Source organism: Saccopteryx bilineata, chromosome 5, assembly GCF_036850765.1.
Source record: "Saccopteryx bilineata isolate mSacBil1 chromosome 5, mSacBil1_pri_phased_curated, whole genome shotgun sequence".
Classification (NCBI taxonomy): Eukaryota; Metazoa; Chordata; class Mammalia; order Chiroptera; family Emballonuridae; genus Saccopteryx; species Saccopteryx bilineata.
The window spans coordinates 129,171,536-129,189,332 of NC_089494.1; the positions used below are offsets into that span (position 1 = coordinate 129,171,536).

The 17,797-nt window shown below is 42.3% G+C and overlaps 1 non-coding gene and 1 pseudogene across 1 annotated transcript; both read left to right on the forward strand.

The window, feature by feature from the left end:
• LOC136306542 (probable ATP-dependent RNA helicase DDX5) overlaps nt 1–5,480 on the forward strand; it is a 50,245-nt pseudogene extending 44,765 nt beyond the window's left edge.
• A 10,858-nt stretch (nt 5,481–16,338) lies between these two features.
• On the forward strand, nt 16,339–16,414 carry TRNAL-GAG (transfer RNA leucine (anticodon GAG)). The gene has a single exon. It is a non-coding gene; the product is annotated as a tRNA-Leu (tRNA).
• Nucleotides 16,415–17,797: the final 1,383 nt, after the last annotated feature.

Genomic DNA, 17,797 nt, shown 5'->3' on the forward strand with positions numbered 1-17,797 from the left:
TCTGTGACAAGCCTGAGCAAGTTTCTTATGTATGCTTTACAATTTAGTCCTTGAATGGCAGATTAAGCTCTTCTTCCCAAAGATAAGATCAACTTTTAGGAGGAAATGTCAAAAATTTAAGAAATCAGAAGAAGGTCTTTGTCAATTCTCCACGTAGCAGCTATTGAACACCTGTATGTGTGTGACATGGTAATAGACACCAACACCATGAAGAATAAACAGGGAACAATGAATGCCCTTAAGTAACTCCCAGTCTAGATTTAAAAGATGATTAAATATGCAAAGGCTACTGTAGGACGTAAAGATATGTGTTCAAAGACAGCTTCCTGAGAGAGATGCTCCGAAGTAAGAATGAAGCCTAAGGATGACCCACCTCACATCACCAAGACTTTATTTCCAGCAAAAAATAAATGGTGACTCCATTTCTACTAGGAGTTCTGACCAGAACCATCTGACACTCTAATCCTCTTGCTGAAGTCAACAAAAAATTTAGACAAAATGTTTTCTTTTAAAAAAACCTTCCTCTGAAAGCATCAAATAACTAGAAATATAATAAAGAGTTACAAGGACAAAATCTGGTGTGACAGAGGGACCTGGAGAATTCGGCCCAGCATTTGGAACCACTTTTCCTGGAGGGCATGGGCTGGTCCAGAGATGATGTGAGCAATACAGTCACAGCTTCTCAGGCTATGAGGACAATCATTGGATGTGTGGGTGGGCCAGCCAACAGGGAGGACTTCACTGCTTAGCACTGGGGTCTTCCAGGACTGCACCTTAGAAGGAAAGAAAGCCTGAAGTAGCCAAGACATCTCCTTTAGCCATCTCTCAATTTCTAGGAATTGTCCAGAAAATTTCCATTGATATGATATTAAGAGAATATTGGTGAGTGTGCCCAAGACCTCAGAAGACATGTACATAAAACATCTCTGGCAGAGAGTTCAGTCATGCTTGGCCACAATTTGTAAATAATTGTGAAACTGCAATTAATGATCAGCATAGAGTCAAAGATAAGCCACGACATCAGGGAATGAGGCACATAAATGAAAATAAGCACAAATGAAAGATGTAGGAATGAACTCACAGATACTCAGAGGCACCATTATCAGACACAGACTGTAAAAGAACTGCACCTGTTACATTCATGGAGATAAAAGCCAAATGTAAAGTGTTCAGCAGGTGCTACCCCTATAAAAAGGGATACTCTGTATTTGAAAAAGATTTGTTTCTGTCTGGATCCAACCAGGAGAGAGAAACCACATTCTAATTTAAACAGGGTGAATTTGAATATTGAAAATTATATGTATACTCGAACAAAGGATTGAGTAATGAGGGATTGGCTAGTAAGAAGTAAAGAGAATGCTGAGTAATACAGAAATAGCAGCCCTAAGGATTCATCACTAGCACTAGGGCTGAGATAGCAAACACAAGAAAGACTCCTTCCTACCCCAAGGCTGGGATTCTTTTTTTTTTCTTCCATCAAGTTAAAAGCTAGGGAGGTGGAGAGACAGACTCCCACATGTACCCCGACCAGGATCCACCCAGCAACTCCCGTCTGAGGCTGACGTTCTGCCCTTCAGGGGAAGCTGCTCTGCTGCTTGGTAACTGAGCTATTCTAGTGCCTGAGGTGAGACCATGGAGCCATCTTCAGTGCCTGGGGCCAACTTGCTCATTTGAGCCATGGCTGCAGGAGGGGAAGGGGGTATGGAAGAGGGTTGGAGAAACAGATAGTCGCTTATCCTGGGTGCCCTGATCAGGAATCGAACCCGAAACTTCCACAGACCAAGCTGATGCTCTACTACTGAGCCAACCAGCCAGGGCAGGGCTGAGATTCTGAATTTGTTGCAAGGCCATGGCTGGTGGTAGCTCACTGGATAACAGAAACTGCTGTGGTGGGAATTGCTAGAAGCATTTCTTCTGAACCTTCTTGGACCCCTTTAGGGGGGACTGGGGAATGCTGTTCCCAAGGAGGGGTCTCACAAAGAAACCTCTGCTACAAGCCTGCCAGGAACAGGCAGTATCAGGTGCAAAGCTGATGGCTGGTTGCTGGGGAAGTTACCCCCACTGCAGGAGATATGGCCTGGCCCTGAAAGGCCATGTGCTCTGCAGGAGCTCACCTGCTCTAATACACGGGAACCTTCCCTTGCCATGTCCCTGCACATTCTCCTGAGAAAGTTTCTGTGCCTGCTGGCCTGGAAAAATAAAATAATCAAAATGAAGAAAGATGAGTTTAATAATAGATGTAAAACAACTGAAGAAAGAATTAGGGAACTGGAAGACAGATCAGAAGGATAGAAAAGACAAAGAGTGAGACATATATGCTAGAGTGGGTAGGTTATCAACCTGCACTGTCCAATTTGGAAGCCACTAGCCACATGGGGCTATCTACATTTAAATTTAAATGAATTACAAGTAGATGAAACTGAAGAATTTAGTTCTTCCATCACACTAGCCACATTTCAAATACTCAGCTTCTACAACATTGGTATGCAATACAAACACCCAATTGTTCCAGTATAGATATAAAACATTTCCATTATTTCAGCAGATTTTATTAGTGCTGGACTGACTATTGGCTTCATTGGAGTCTTACACAAATAAAAAAGAAAATGGGGAAGAAGCAATATTTGAGGAAGCTTGGCTGATTGATAGCCAAAACTAACAAAAGACATTAAATCACAATTATCAGAAGACAAAAACATTCCAAAGAGGACAAGTGGAAAAGAAACTTATACCCATACCTAGAAAATCTTTAGAAAAACCAGACTTCACAGTAGAGTTAGAAGCTCTTCATTTAATGTCAGAATCAAGACAAGGATGCCTGCTTTCACTGTTTCTTTGTGACATTTCTTGGCCAGTGCAGTCATCAAGAAAAGAAAATCAGAAGCATAAGAGTGGGAAAGAAAGGGCAACGTGTCATTATTTGAAGACAATACTATGTCTATAGAAAATCTAAGAGGAATGGCAGATAAATAATTAGAATTAATAAGTTACCAAAAGCTAAGGCTAAAGCTAGGATACAAAAACTAATCACAAATGATTGAAAAAATTAATTTAAAAAATAAACTGCTTGCAATCTCATTCACTTCCACCCATCTTTTGGCAAGCAGCTCTATCTTCTGTCATTGCTGTTCCTACAGCATTGCCATTCCCATGAGGCTTAGCTGTCACTGATGCCATCTCCAGAGACTCATCCCACCAATTCTTTCCACTTTGTTCCCCACCAACCGTGACCATTGATGCTGTGTCAGGTTATTTGAATAACCCAGACTATGGTGGGATGAAGGATTTGGTGCACCTCAGTTTGGAGGCAGGGCCTCTTTCAGGATAGAAATTTGGAAACCCTGGGGAGAAATGAGTTTAAAATAAGTGGAATCTTAGCCCTGGCCAGTTAGCTCAGTCAGTTGGAGTGTCGTCCTGGAGCACAAAGGTTGCTGGTTTGATTCACCAATCAAGGCACACACAGGAGTAGCTCAATGTTCCCCTCTCTTTCCTAGTCTTTCTCTAAAAAAAATAAAAATAAAATAAAGTAGAATCTTATTGAATTCCCCATATTTGAGAAGATGTTGCTAGGTGCACAGTGCAACAAGTGAACTCATACAGAAGAAGTGAGGGAATTGTGGTTGGAGGTCACAACTGCCCAACACCAGTTCTAACTTTTTCTGGAGACAACTTCCCTGCAACCATCATGGATGTGACTGCAAGACAGTACATACTTGACTGCAGCCCCTGCTGTCTAAGTTCCAGGATGGCTAGTTGCTCTAACTGGATTGGATATGGTTGGGGTAGCAGGAACTGGATCTGGGAAAACATTGTTTTATTTGCTGCCTGCAGTTGTCTGTGTCGATCATCAGCTGTTCCTCATTTCTTGTTCCTCGAGAGAGAGGCAATGGGCCTGTCTGCTTGGTGCCAGCACCAACTCGGGAACTGGCCCATTAGGTACAGCAAGTAGAACGTTGTAGAACCTGTCTGTGGAAGGTCTATTTGCAAATGTGGTCCTGCTCCTGAGGGACCACAACTGTGTGATTTGGAGACAGGTGTGGAAATCTGTTTTGCAACATCTAGAAAACTGATTAACTTTTTATTTTTGTATATTATATTTATTATATTATGTTATGTTATATTATATTATATTATATTATATTATATTATATATTTTAGGGAGAGGAGAAAGAAGAAGAGAGAAAGAGAAAGGAGGGTAGGAAGAAGTGGGAAGCATCAACTCATAGTAGTTGCTTCTCGTACATGCCTTGACTAGGCCAGCCACAAGTTTCAAACTGGCAACCTCAGCATTTCAGGTCAACACTCTATCCACTGTGCCATTAAAAGCCAGGCCTGATTGACTTTTTAGAGTGTGAGAAAAAAATCCAAAAAAGGCCATCTTTCCTGTTCTGGACAAAGCAGACAGAATGCTTGATATGAGCTTCAACTCCCAAAGAGGAGGATGGTGTATCAGATGCCACCAGATAGGCAAACCCTGATGGAGAGTGCGACTTGGCTAAATGAAGCAAGATGGCTTGCTGATGATGACCTGAGAGATAATGTTTGTGTGAACACGGGGGCATGGGAACCAAGTGTGAACCACAACCTTCTTCAGATCCTGGGTGCGGCTCATGATGTAGAAAAGGATGAGAAACTTACTTGTAGGAAGGAAAGGAGCACAAGTGAGAAGGGAAATGAAGCCATTGTTTTTGCTGAAACCAAAAGATGATGTGATGGACTTGCTAGAAAAATGAGGAGAGATAGGTCATCTGCCATGGATATCCTTGGTGATAAGGTCAACAAGAACGTAACTGGTTGCTGAATGGATTCACATGTAAAAGCCTCTGTTCTGGTTGCCGCAGATGCGGCCTCCAGAGTACTAGATTACCATGAAAGATGTGGAGTCTGTCATCAATTTTGATAATCTTAACTCCTCAGAGGGTTATACTCACTGGACTGCAAGAACTGCTCACAGAACCAAAACAGGCTCAGCATACAACTTTCTTTATACCTAATGGCATAAAGCCAGGAAGCAGCTTTATCTTTGTACTTCATGAAGCCAATCAAGCAGTTAATCCCAAATTGCTTCAGTTGGTCCAAGACAGAGGTTGAGACTGGTCCAGGGGTGGAGGAGGGATAAAGGATGGCCATTGGGGCAGATCCTCTGTGGCCCAAAGGGGTGGATCTGGTACCTTTAGAGACAGGGGAAATGATGACAGAAGTTACTTTCATCTGCTTAAGAGAGATTTGGGGGCAAAAACTCAGAATAGTGTTTACAGGGTGATGAATTACACCAAAAGGAGTCTTGAAAGTGATTATATGTCTGCACTTAATTGTATATGACTGTTTAGGACCAGCAATCTAGCAGGACTTACCAGAACTGTTCTGCTAGCACTCAGCAATAGCAATATGAAAGTCATGTACCAAATATGCACCATGGTCTGAGCCAACAGGACAGTGCATATCCCATGATCCCAGCTGTGTCTGTGATTGTTGTTTGATGCCAACAGGACATTCTTGGTAAGACTTCAGAGCATATGTAATGCCTATCTTCTGTGATGGCTCTTCCTATTGTGTTATCAAGCAAGATAGATGTTGGTCAAATAAGTTTGTAAGTATGATATATATGTTTGCTTGCTTATAGTTTGCATTGGGTGTGGGGGACAGGCTTATGTAATAAGGCAGGGTGGTTATAGCCTAAGGCTTAGTTTTAAGACTAAGCTTTTCCCCACACCCTTGACTGATTGCATGATGTAGGGTGGTACACTCTCATGAGGAATCCCATTATGCCTCAGATAAGTGAGATTTGTATCAGAAACTTTCTTGTTTGTATATTGGATTAAAGGTTTTGATTTCTACACTAGAAAGTGGGGCAGACCAGGAGCTTGCTCTTTCGGTTCCTGAGATTAGCATTAAAGGGGAGAGCAGAGAGGAGAGGAGAGAAAGGCCACATGGAAAAAGCCAGGAAATGCAGCCAAGATGACAAAGTGTTGAAGGAGAAGCCAGTTTGTGCATTTTGTGCAGAGAGAAGGAGATGGGGAACAGGTGGCTGGTGAGCTAGAAACCTTTGATTCTAGGAAACTTGGATAAGTCAGTAGCTTTGTGAGCACTGAATGAGTGGGTTTTGGAGCCCAGTGTGTGTTTTTACTTGCCCACCGGGTGCAAGCTAGGATTAAAGCTAATGGCCCACCAGTTCTTGTCTCCACTGTTTCATTACCATCTGTCCGAATCCAATGCAAACCTGCATGGGCCAGGTGGCTGTGATGGTGGCCATAGATACTGGCTTTACATTGGATAAAAAGATACCTCTTAAAATGACATAAAAATGATATACTACCTAAAGAAATCTTACAAAAGATTTGTAAAATCTCTATGTAGAAAACTATAAAGGCCCTGGCCAGTTGACTCAGTGGTAGAGCATCAGCCTGGCATGTGGAAGTCCCAGATTCTATCCCCAGTCAGGGCACATAAGAGAAGTGACCATCTGCTTTTATTCCCTCCCTCTTCTCTCCCTCTTTCTCTCCAGCAGACAGTAGCTGGATTGGTTCAACTGTCAGCCTCAGATGCTGAGGATAGCTTGGTTGGTCCTCATAGGGAGCTGCTAGGTCGATCTTGGTTGGGGTGCATGTGGGAGTCTGTCTCACTCTCTTTCTTCCTCTCACTTAAAAAAAATAAAGAAGAGAAAGTTTAATCAGTAATCAGCCAATGAGAAAATAAAAAATTGATATGTTTTCAATATCCTTCTTCTCTTTAATACAATATATAAATGCAGTGTAATTTTTTTTTCTCTAGGAAGGTATCCTTTTTTGGCCCACCAGCCCCTTCAGCTACTGAATTGTTCCTCTCCTCCATTTACAACATGACCCAGAAGTGGGCACAAACATCTTCACTGTTCTCCCCACCCTACTCCTGAGACTGCTCCAGCCAGGCTTCGCCCTGGGAAGGCCTCAGTGGTCAAGGTCCCAGTGACCTTTATGGGGTACATCAGCACTCAATGCTTAGTCCTCTCTTTCTCACCCTGTCTGTAGCCCTTGGCACAGTCCACCATATCCTGTTTACAGCACTGCTGCTTCCATTTGCTCTGAGGACCCCACACACCCTGGGTTTCCTCCTGTCTCTGTGTTAGGCCAGTGGCCACGGCCACCATCACAGCCGCCTGGCCCATGCAGGTTTGCATTGGATTCAGACAGATGGTAATGAAACAATGGAGACAAGAACTGGTGGGCCATTAGCTTTAATCCTAGCTTGCACCCGGTGGGCAAGTAAAAACACACACTGGGCTCCAAAACCCACTCATTCAGTGCTCACAAAGCTACTGACTTATCCAGGTTTCCTAGAATAAAAGGTTTCTAGCTCACCAGCCATCTGTTCCCCATCTCCTTCTCTCTGCACAAAATGCAGAAACTGGCTTCTCCTTCAACACTTTGCCGTCTTGGCTGCATCTCCTGGCCTCCTCCATGTGGTGTTTCTCTGCTCTCCTCTCTGCTCTCTCCTCTAATGCTAATCTCAGGAACCGAGAGAGCAAGCTCCCGGTCTGACCCACTTTCTAGTGTAAAAATCAAAACCTTCAATCCAATATACAAAATAGGGAAGTCTCTGATACAAAGTCCACCCCACATCAAAAAGGGTGGGAAAGGCTTAGTCCAAAAATCAAGCCCCAGGCTACAAGGATTCTGCCTGCCCACAGCCTGCCCCCAACACACATTAATATAATTACACCCATTCGAAGCATAAGGGCAACTAATATCATCACCTGGGAGACAGGCTTCCACATGGGCATTGCCCTTTTTAACAAAGTGAGCATAATATATTTTATCTGCCCAACACTCTACTGCTCCCTTAGGGTCTCCTGTGCTTTTCCTCCCCATTGCAAACTGTGCCCACAGGGTATTCAGGGCTCATCGTTGGTCCTTCTCCCATCGAGGGATCTTGTCTGCTTTCCTGGCCAGCCAGAAAGAGCCATTGCCCACGTTCATGTCTCCAGCCAAAACCTGCCCTCTGATCTCTACATGCTGGGACCAGCTGCCTCATTGAACAGGTATCACAAGCTCCAGCTTTTGCTCATTCCCTTAAAACTTGCTAGTTGCTCAACTTCTCACATCAGTAATAAACAAAACTCCATCTGTTGCTTTGGACTGAGTGCTGCCCCACCCACTCCAATTCACATGTGCATGCCCTACCCCACCATGTGACTGTGTTGGAGGTGGGGCCCTAGGGCCTAATTAGGGTCAAATGAGGCTGTCAGGGTGAGGCCCCTGTTGTTCACAGAACAGAAGAAAAGACTCCAGGGACCTTTTTCACCACGTGAAGACACAGCCATCTGCAGACCAGAAAGAGAGCCCTCCCCAGAAATAAACCCTGCTGGCACCCTGAGCTTGGACTTTCAGCCTCCAGATCTTTGAGAAATTAGTTTCTGTTATTTAAATTGCCTGTCATGTGGTATTTTGTGATGGCAGCCAGAACAGATTGATAAAAGTTATGCATGTCTCCCAAAGTAGCTCCGTCCCCGCTTCCTCTCTTTCACTCCCACCTTCCAGCTGACCGCAAATCCACCAAGTCTATCTCCAGACTCCATCCAGACTTGACTGCTACCAATCACCAGAGTGACCCAGGCCACCAATGGCCACACAGTGCTCTTAGCTGACTTCTCTACTTCAAGTTGCAATGTCCCCACTCCAGCCTGTTCTCAAAGCAATCACCAGGGCAATGCTTCACCTGCTCTAGCCGTGCCACTTCTGGGCAAACCACCATTTCCACAGGCTTGTCATTTTGCTCAGAGAAGAGCATTCTCTTGAAAACGGCTGACAACATCTACACTCTTTTCTCTAAACGGTCTATTAGGACTACCTCTACTCACCACCTGTCTGACCTCATCTCCTCTCAAGGCTGCAGCCCAGAACTGTCATTGAAACACAGACGTCTTTTATTTGGCTTCGGAATCATCTGCTCCAGAAAAAGCCTTCTTCAAAAAAAATTTATTTTTTTTGGTGACAGAGACAGAGAGAGGGACAGATAAGATCATACAGACAGGAGGGAGAGAGATGAGAAGCATCAATTCTTCATTGCGGCACCTTAGTTGTTCATTATTGCTTTCTCATGTGCCTTGACCAGGGGACTATAGCAGAGCGAGTGACCCCTTGCTCAAGCCAGCGAGTGACCTTGGGTCAAGCCAGCAACCTTTGGGTTCAAGCCAGTGAACTTTGGGCTCAAGCCAGCAACCATGAGGTCATGTCTATGATTCCATGCTCAAGCCAGTGACCCCATGCTCAAGCCTGACAAGCCCTTGCTCAAGCCAGCGACCTCAGGGTTTCGAACCTGGGTCCTCTGCATCCCAGTCTGATGCTATATCCACTGCACTACCACCTGGTCAGGCCCCAGGCATTCCTTTTAAAGGCTCCATGCCTGGACCTACGCGTTAATGGGCGTATGTGTCCTGAGCTCCAGCACTGGGGCAGCAGCTCAGAAAGTACAAATAGTGCCAGGGGTGGGTTAAGGAGAAGTGAAGCTGTCTGGCTTCAGGGTGGGGGGCCGGAGAAGGAGCTCTCTCCATCATTTTGTTTCTTTACTGAACCTCCCCTCAACCCAGTCTACTGGCTCAGGTGGGTGCCAAATCTGAGTCTCCATCACACTCACTCCACCCTGGTGGTTTCCTAAGAACTGACCTCACACATCAGTCGCACAGGCTGAAACCTCTTTCAGAGGTTTCACTAGCAGCTGGCCATGGCCCATGTTATGGATTTCCCTAAAATCTCTGAAAGGGCCACAAACCCATGAGCTTCAGCCAGCCTTGGCAAGCCTTGTAACCCTTGCTGAGGCTCCTCCAGCACAGCACTAGTGGCAGCTGGCCAGAGATTGCAGCATAGCCTTTCCCAAGTGTTTTCAAGCCCAGCACAGGGAGCTATAAACTGCATATCACTTTGTAGCTCCTACTAGGAGGTGCTGGGCCAGGCACAGATCATGGCTGACCTGGGCCTGCACCACTATCCTTCCCAAGAAACCCTAGTACCCACATACATTGTGAGAAGCTTCAGACAACACCAGAGCACCACCCAATTAGCTTCACAGATGACACACCCAAAAAGTGGACGCAGCAGGCACCAGAGCCTCAGTATAGCAAGTTGCATTCCATGAGCTCAGCCCCCACATGACAGCATGTCATGGCTAATAGTCATGGCCATATCTAACATCCAGTCAGTCTGAGGGCCAGTTCTACCCACTGACATGCCAACAGCAATGAAGGCTCAATTACAACAGGAGGGCACCCACAACTCACATCAGGGACACCCCTGGAGCCCAAGACATCTACTACATAAGGCCACACTACCAAGACTGGGAGATGTAGACCTCCCTGTATCATTTTACTGCCAAAATGAGGAGACAAAAAAAAATGTCCCAAATGAAAAAACAGGACCCAACTCCAGAAACAATGGTACAAAATGGAGGCAAGCAATGTACCAAATCCAGAGTTCAAAACACCAGCTATAAGAATGTTCAAGAAACCCAATGAGAACTTCAACAAAGAGATAGTAAAAATAAAAAAGGACATAGAAACTGTTTTTAAAAGGTCAGAAATGAAAAATACAATAACTGAGCCTGATCTATAGTGGCACAGTAGATAGTGCATTGAGCTAGGATGCTGAGGTCACTGGTTTGAAATCCTAGGCTTCCCTGGTCAAGGCACATATGATAAGCAAGCAAGGAACAACTAAAGTGAAGTAACTATGACTTGGTGCTTCTCACACTGTAAAACTTAATAAATAAAATTTTAAAATAAAAGAATACAATAACTGAAAGACTACACTAGAAGAAGTCAACAGAAGCTTAGATGAAGCAGAGGATTGAAATAGTGGTTAGTTTTTAACTTTTGATCTCTTTATTATTTATTTTTAAATTTTTTATTGAATTTATTGGGGTGACATGGGTTAATAAAATTATACAGGTTTCAAGTATATAATCCTATAATGCATCATCTGTATATTGCATTGTGTGTTCACCACCCCAAGTCAAGTCTCCCCCATCACCATGAAACAGTATTTTGGAAGATAAGGAAGCAGAAAACACTCAATCAGAACAATAAAAAAGAATTTTAAAAAATGAGGATTGTTAAGGGACATCTAGGACAATATAAAGCATAATAACATTCACATCATAAGCATTCCAGAAGAAGAGAGAGAGTTAGGAATTGAGAACATATTTGAAGAAATAATGACTGAAAACTTTACTACCCTGGAAAAAGAAATAAACATACAAATCGAAGAAGTACAGAGAGTGAGACCTGAAGATGGCAGCAAAGTAGACAGATGCACAGACTCCCAGCTCACACCACTGAACTGGATTACAAACTAACTTATGAACAATCACCATGAAAAACCAAATCTGGAATACAAGAACAGCTCTCAAAAACCAAGGAGCAAAGAAGAAGCCACAACAAACCTGATAGGAAGCGCCTGAATCTCCCCTGCTTATACAAACAGAAGGAGAGGTAAGGCTGAGAGCCCAGAAGGGATATCACTCCAAGGAAAAAAGCAGTAAATACTACTCACAGCCACTTACCTGGCAACCAGGGAAAGAGGTGTGTTGAAAGAGCAGCTTGTTCTCCCCAAAAAAGGGGGAGAGAGAGACACAGATGGTGAGGGACAGAGGAATGCAGGGGACGACCTGAAAAACTGACTCATTCAGTGCTGGAGGTGGCCATAGCTGGGAGAGGGGCTGATCCTTCCACAAAACAAAACTCAAAGTATTTCCAGGTCACAGATCTCCAGACATCTCTCCAGCTCCAAACAGCGCAACAAGACACAGCTAAAAACAAGAAGTGGGGAGGAGGGGCAGTAACTCAGGTCTCTATGGAGATTTGTGATACACCTCCCCATAATGAAGCTGAGAAAGCAACCCACCCCAGAGAGATTAACTGGCAGAAGAGGACTTCAGAGCCTCAGATTACACCCACCGCATTCCTGGATACAGTTTCAAATAAGCCCCCTGCTGAGAATAGCAAACAAGACAATCACCTATTAAGAAAACAAACAAATCAAGATTTCAAAAGGGCCCAAATCTGAAAGTGGATTACAAATAATAGTTGATGTCAACCCAAGAAAACCTAGAAATAACACAATTGAAAACTGGAGGCAGACAACACCAAGCCTAAACTCAACCAGCTCTACAAACAAAACATGCTAACACACAGATATAACGAGAAGACAGATAAGTGCAATCCAAATGAAACCACAAGACAAACACCCAGGAAATGAACTGAGTGATATGGAAATAACCAAACATCTGGATGTGGAGTTCAAAATAATGACTGTAAGAATGCTTAGGAATCTTAGAACAACAATGGATGGTCCTTATGAATACCTAAATAAAGAAATAGCAAGTACAAAAAAAGGATATTGAAATATTAAAAAAGAATCAATCAGAGGTCACAAATACATTATCAGAAATGAAAACCACAATGGAGGGAATTAAAAACAGGATGGATAGAGCTGAGGATCAGATCAGCGAGTTGAAGGACAACTGGAATGAAGGTATGAAAGCAGAGAAGAAAAAAGAAAAAAACTCAAAAGTTCTGAGACAACTCTTAGAGAGCTCTGTGACAACATAAAGAGAAATAACATCTGCATCATAGGGGTTCCTGAAGAAGAAGAGAAAGAACAAGGGATAGAGACTTTGTTCAATCATATCATAGCTGAAAACTTCCCTAAATTAATGCAGGAGGAACTCTCACAAGTTCAAGAAGCACAGAGAACTCCATTAAAGAGAAACCCAAAGAAAACTACACCAAGACACATCATAATTAAAATACCAAAGCTAAGTGATAAAGAGAAAATATTAAATGCTGCTAGAGAAAAAAAGGCTATCACCTACAAAGGAGCCCCCATAAGGATGACATCAGACTTCTCAACAGAAACACTTGAGGCCAGAAAGGAATGGCAAGAAATATTCAAAGTAATGCAGAACAAGAACCTACAACGAAGACTACTTTATCCAGCAAGAATATCATTTAAAATTGAAGGAGAAATAAAAAGCTTCCCAGACAAAAAAAACAACTCAAGGAATTCAATACAACCAAACCAATGCTACAGGAAATGTTAATGGGCATGGTGTAAACAGATCAAAGTGGGAAAATAATATAAAAAAAGAGGAATACAGCTTTAAAGAATAAAATATCAAGAAACAACTACATATCAATAATACCCTTAAATCTAAATGGATTAAATGATCCAATCAAAAGATATAGGGTAGCTGCATGGATAAGAAAACAGGACCCATACATATGCTGTCTACGAGAGACACACCCTAAAACAAAAGATGCACATAGACTGAAGGAAAAAGGATGCAAAAAAACATTTCATGCAAATGAAAATGAAAAAAAAGATGGGGTAGCAATACTTATAACAGACAAAATGGACTTTAAAAACAAAGGATATAGTAAGAGATAAAGACAGCTACTACATAATGATAAAGGGAGAAATCCAACAGGAAGATATAACTATTATAAATATCTGTGCACCTAAATATATAAAGCAGAATTTGATGGATATAAAGGATGAGATCAACAGCAATACTATAATAGTAGGGGATTGCAATACCCCACTAACATCACTAGATAGATCATCAAGAAAGAAAATTAACAAAGAAACAGCAGACTTAAAGGACACACTAGATCAACTTGATTTAATAGATATCTTCAGAACCTTTCACTCTGAAGCAGCAGAATATACATTCTTTTCAAGTGCTCATGGTACATTCTCTAGGATAGACCATATGTTAGGGCACAAAAGTGGTCTCAACAAATTAAAGAAGATTGAAATCATATCAAGCACTTTTTCTAATCACAATGGCATGAAACTAGAGATGAACCACAACAGAAAAGCTCAAAAACTCTCAAACACATGGACACTAAATAGTAGGTTGTTAAATAACAAATGGATTAAGAATGAGATTAAAGAAGAAATAAAAATTCATAGAAATGAATGATAATGAGCATACAACAACTCAAAATTTATGGGACACAGTGAAAGCAGTATTGAGAGTGAAGTTCATAGCACTACAGGCACACTTTAAGAAGCTAGAAAAAGCTCAAATAAACAACTTAACCCTGCATCTAAAAGAACTAAAAAAAGAACAGCAAGTAAAGTCCAAATGTAGTAGAAGGAAGGAAATAATAAAGATCAGAGCAGAAATAAATAACATAGAGGCTAAAGAAACCATACAGAGGATCAATGAAACTAGGAGCTGGTTCTTTGAAAGGGTTAACAAGATCGATGAACCTTTACCTAAACTCACCAAGAAAAAGAGGGAGAGGACTCAAATAAATAAAATTAGAAATGAGAGGGGAGAAATAACAACTGACACAACAGAAATACAAAATATTATAAGAAAATACTATGAAGAACTGTATGCCAAAAAACTAGACAACCTAGATGAAATGGACAAATTCCTTGAAACATACAATCTTCCAAAAATCAATCTGGAAGAATCAGAAAACCTAAACAGACCGATTACAATAAATGAGATCAAAACAGTTATCAAAAAACTTCCAACAAAGAAAATTCCTGGGTCTGATGGCTTCACAAGTGAATTCTACCAAATATTCAAAGAAGAATTAACTCCTATCCTTCTCAAGCTATTTCAAAAAATTCAAGAGGAAGGAAGACTTCCAAGCTCCTTTTATGAGGTGAACATAATTCTGATTCCAAAACCAGGCAAAGACAACACAAAGAAAGAGAATTATAGGCCAATATCTCTGATGAATATAGATGCTAAAATCCTCAACAAAATATTAGCAAACTGGATCTAATAATGTATGAAAAAAATCATACACCATGATCAAGTGGGATTTATTCTTGGGAGGCAAGGCTGGTACAATATTCGCAAATCAATCAATGTGATTCATCACATAAACAAAAGGAAGGAGAAAACCCACATAATAATTTCAATAGATGCAGAAAAAACATTTGATAAAATCCCATTCATGATCAAAACTCTCAACAAAGTGGGAATAGAGGGAACATACCTCAACATGATAAAAGCCATCTATGACAAACCCACAGCCAACATCATACTCAATGGGCAAAAATTAAAAGCAATCTCCTTAAGATCAGGAACAAGGCAGGGGTGCCCCCTTGCACCACTTTTATTCAACATAGTCCTGGAAGTTCTAGCCATAGCAATCAGACAAGAAGAAGAAATAAAAGGCATTCAAGTTGGAAAAGAAAAAGTAAAACTATCATTATTTGCAGATGATATAATATTGTATATAGAAAACCCTAAAATCACAGTAAAAAAACTACTGTACCTAATAAATGAATTTAGCAAAGTGGCAGGATATAAAATTAATACTCAGAAATCAGAGGCATTTTTATACACCAACAATGAACAGTCAGAAAGAGAAATTAAGGAAACCATCCCCTTCACTATTGCAACCAAAAAAATAAAGTACCTAGCAATACATTTAACCAAGTAGACTAAAGACTTGTACTCAGAAAATTATAAAACATTGATAAAAGAAATCAAGGAAGATACAAACAAGTGGAAGCATATACTGTGCTCATGGTTAGGAAGAATAAACATCATTAAAATGTCTATATTACCCAAAGCAATTTTATAAATTCAATGCAATACCAATTAAAATACCAATGACATACTTTAAAGATATAGAACACATATTCCAAAAATTTATATGGAACCAAAAGAGAACACAAATAGCCTCAGCAATCTTGAAAAGGAAGAATAAAGTGGGAGGTATCACACTTCCTGATATCAAGCTATACTATAAGGCCATTGTACTCAAAACAGCCTGGTACTGGCATAAGAACAAGCATATAGATCAATGGAACATAACAGAGAACCCAGAAACAAAACCAAAGCTCTATGGACAACTGATATTTGATAAAGGAGGTAAGGGCATACAATGGAGTCAAGACAGCCTCTTTAATAAATGGTGTTGGGAAAATTGGACAGCTACCTGCAAAAAAGTGAAACTAGACCACCAACTTACACCATTCACAAAAATAAACTCAAAATGGATAAAAGACTTAAATGTTAGCTGTGAAACCATAAGCATCTTAGAAGAAAACATAGGCAGTAATCTCTCCGACACTTCTTGTAGCGATATATTTGCTGATTTATCTCCACGAGCAAGTGTAATAAAAGACAGGATAAACAAGTGGGACTATATGAAACTAAAAAGCTTTTGTACAGCCAAAGACAATAAGAACAGAATAAAGAGACAAACTACACAATGGGAGAACATATTTGACAGTACGTCTAATAAGGGGTTAATAACCAAAATTTATAAAGAACTTGTAAATCTCAACACCAGAAAGACAAACAATCCAATAAAAAAAAAATGGACGAGCCCTGGCTGGTTGGCTCAGTGGTAGAGCGTCTGCCTGAGCTGAAGAATTCCCGGGTTCAATTCCCGGCCAGGGCACACAGGAGAAGCGCCCATCTGCTTCTCCATCCCTCCCCCTCTCCTTCCTCTCTGTCTCTCTCTTCCCCTCCCGCAGCCGAGGCTCCATTGGAGCAAAGATGGCCTGGGCGCTGGGGATGGCTCCTTGGCCTCTGCCACAGGCACTAGAGTGGCTCTGGTCGCAACAGATCGACGCCCCGGAGGGGCAGAGCATCGCCCCCTGGTGGGCGTGCCGGGTGGATCCCGGTCAGGCGCATGCGGATGTCTGTCTGACTGTCTCTCCCCATTTCTAGCTTCAGAAAAATACAAAAAAAAAAAATGGACGAAAGAAATGAATAGACACTTCTCCAAAGAGGACATACGAATATGAGGCCAATAGGCATATGAAAAAATGCTCAACATCACTAATCATTAGAGAAATGCAAATTAAGACCACAATGAGATATCACCTCACACCAGTCAGAATGGTGCTCGTCAAGAAAACAACACAGGGTAAGTGGTGGCGAGGATTTGGAGAAAAGGGAACCCTCCTGCACTGCTGGTGGGAATGCAGACTGGTGCAGCCTCTGTGGAAAACAGTATGGAGATTCCTCAAAAAATTGAAAAGTGGAGATGACGTCAGAGTAATGGCGGGGTAGGAAGCGATACCGATAAATCTCCCCCAAAACTCAACAAGATCTTCAACCAGAAACAGAAAAACCTATACTTGGAGCCTCCAGATGCTTCACAATACACCCAAAGGTATGGTTGAGTGAAAAATTGGCTAAATATATAACCAAACCCTGAAGGAAATAGAGAGTAAGAAATGCTCCGCCTTCCTCACTAACCTAAACAGGGCAGCTTTCTCTGGTTACTGTGAATATAGAAACTGAGGCAGGCAAAGGGGGTAAATAGATCCAGGCCGCAGCACAAACGGCCGAACCAGCTGTGGCTCGGAGATCCAAGCCGAGGAAAAACTGATCCTGTGGCAACCCGGGCAATACAAGCTAACACTCGCGCCAAACCCAAACAAAGAAAGACAAGCAGAGTGACCATTTTACCCGGTCTCCTGGTCGGCATGTGCGCAGTTAGTGGGCGAGAGATTTCTTCCTAGGCCCGGGGAATGGGTGCCCATTTTGCCCCATGGAGAGGCAGGGTCAGAGGCCTTTCTGTAGGCCGAGGGCAGAGTCTCTGGGCAGCCCCAGCGCCCTGGGAAAGTAACGCACAGGAGGAAGTGAGAACTAATTCCAACGGTGGAGATTTTCCGTGCTGGAGGGGGTTTCACTCAGAGGGAAACGCGGCCGGCCTCATATCCTGGTCTGCACGCGCAGATAGTGAATGAGAGATTCCTCCGAGTGCCTCGGCAGTGCGCGCCCATGTTATCGCACAGAGGGGCAGAGTCAGGGGCCTTTGTGTGGACAAAAG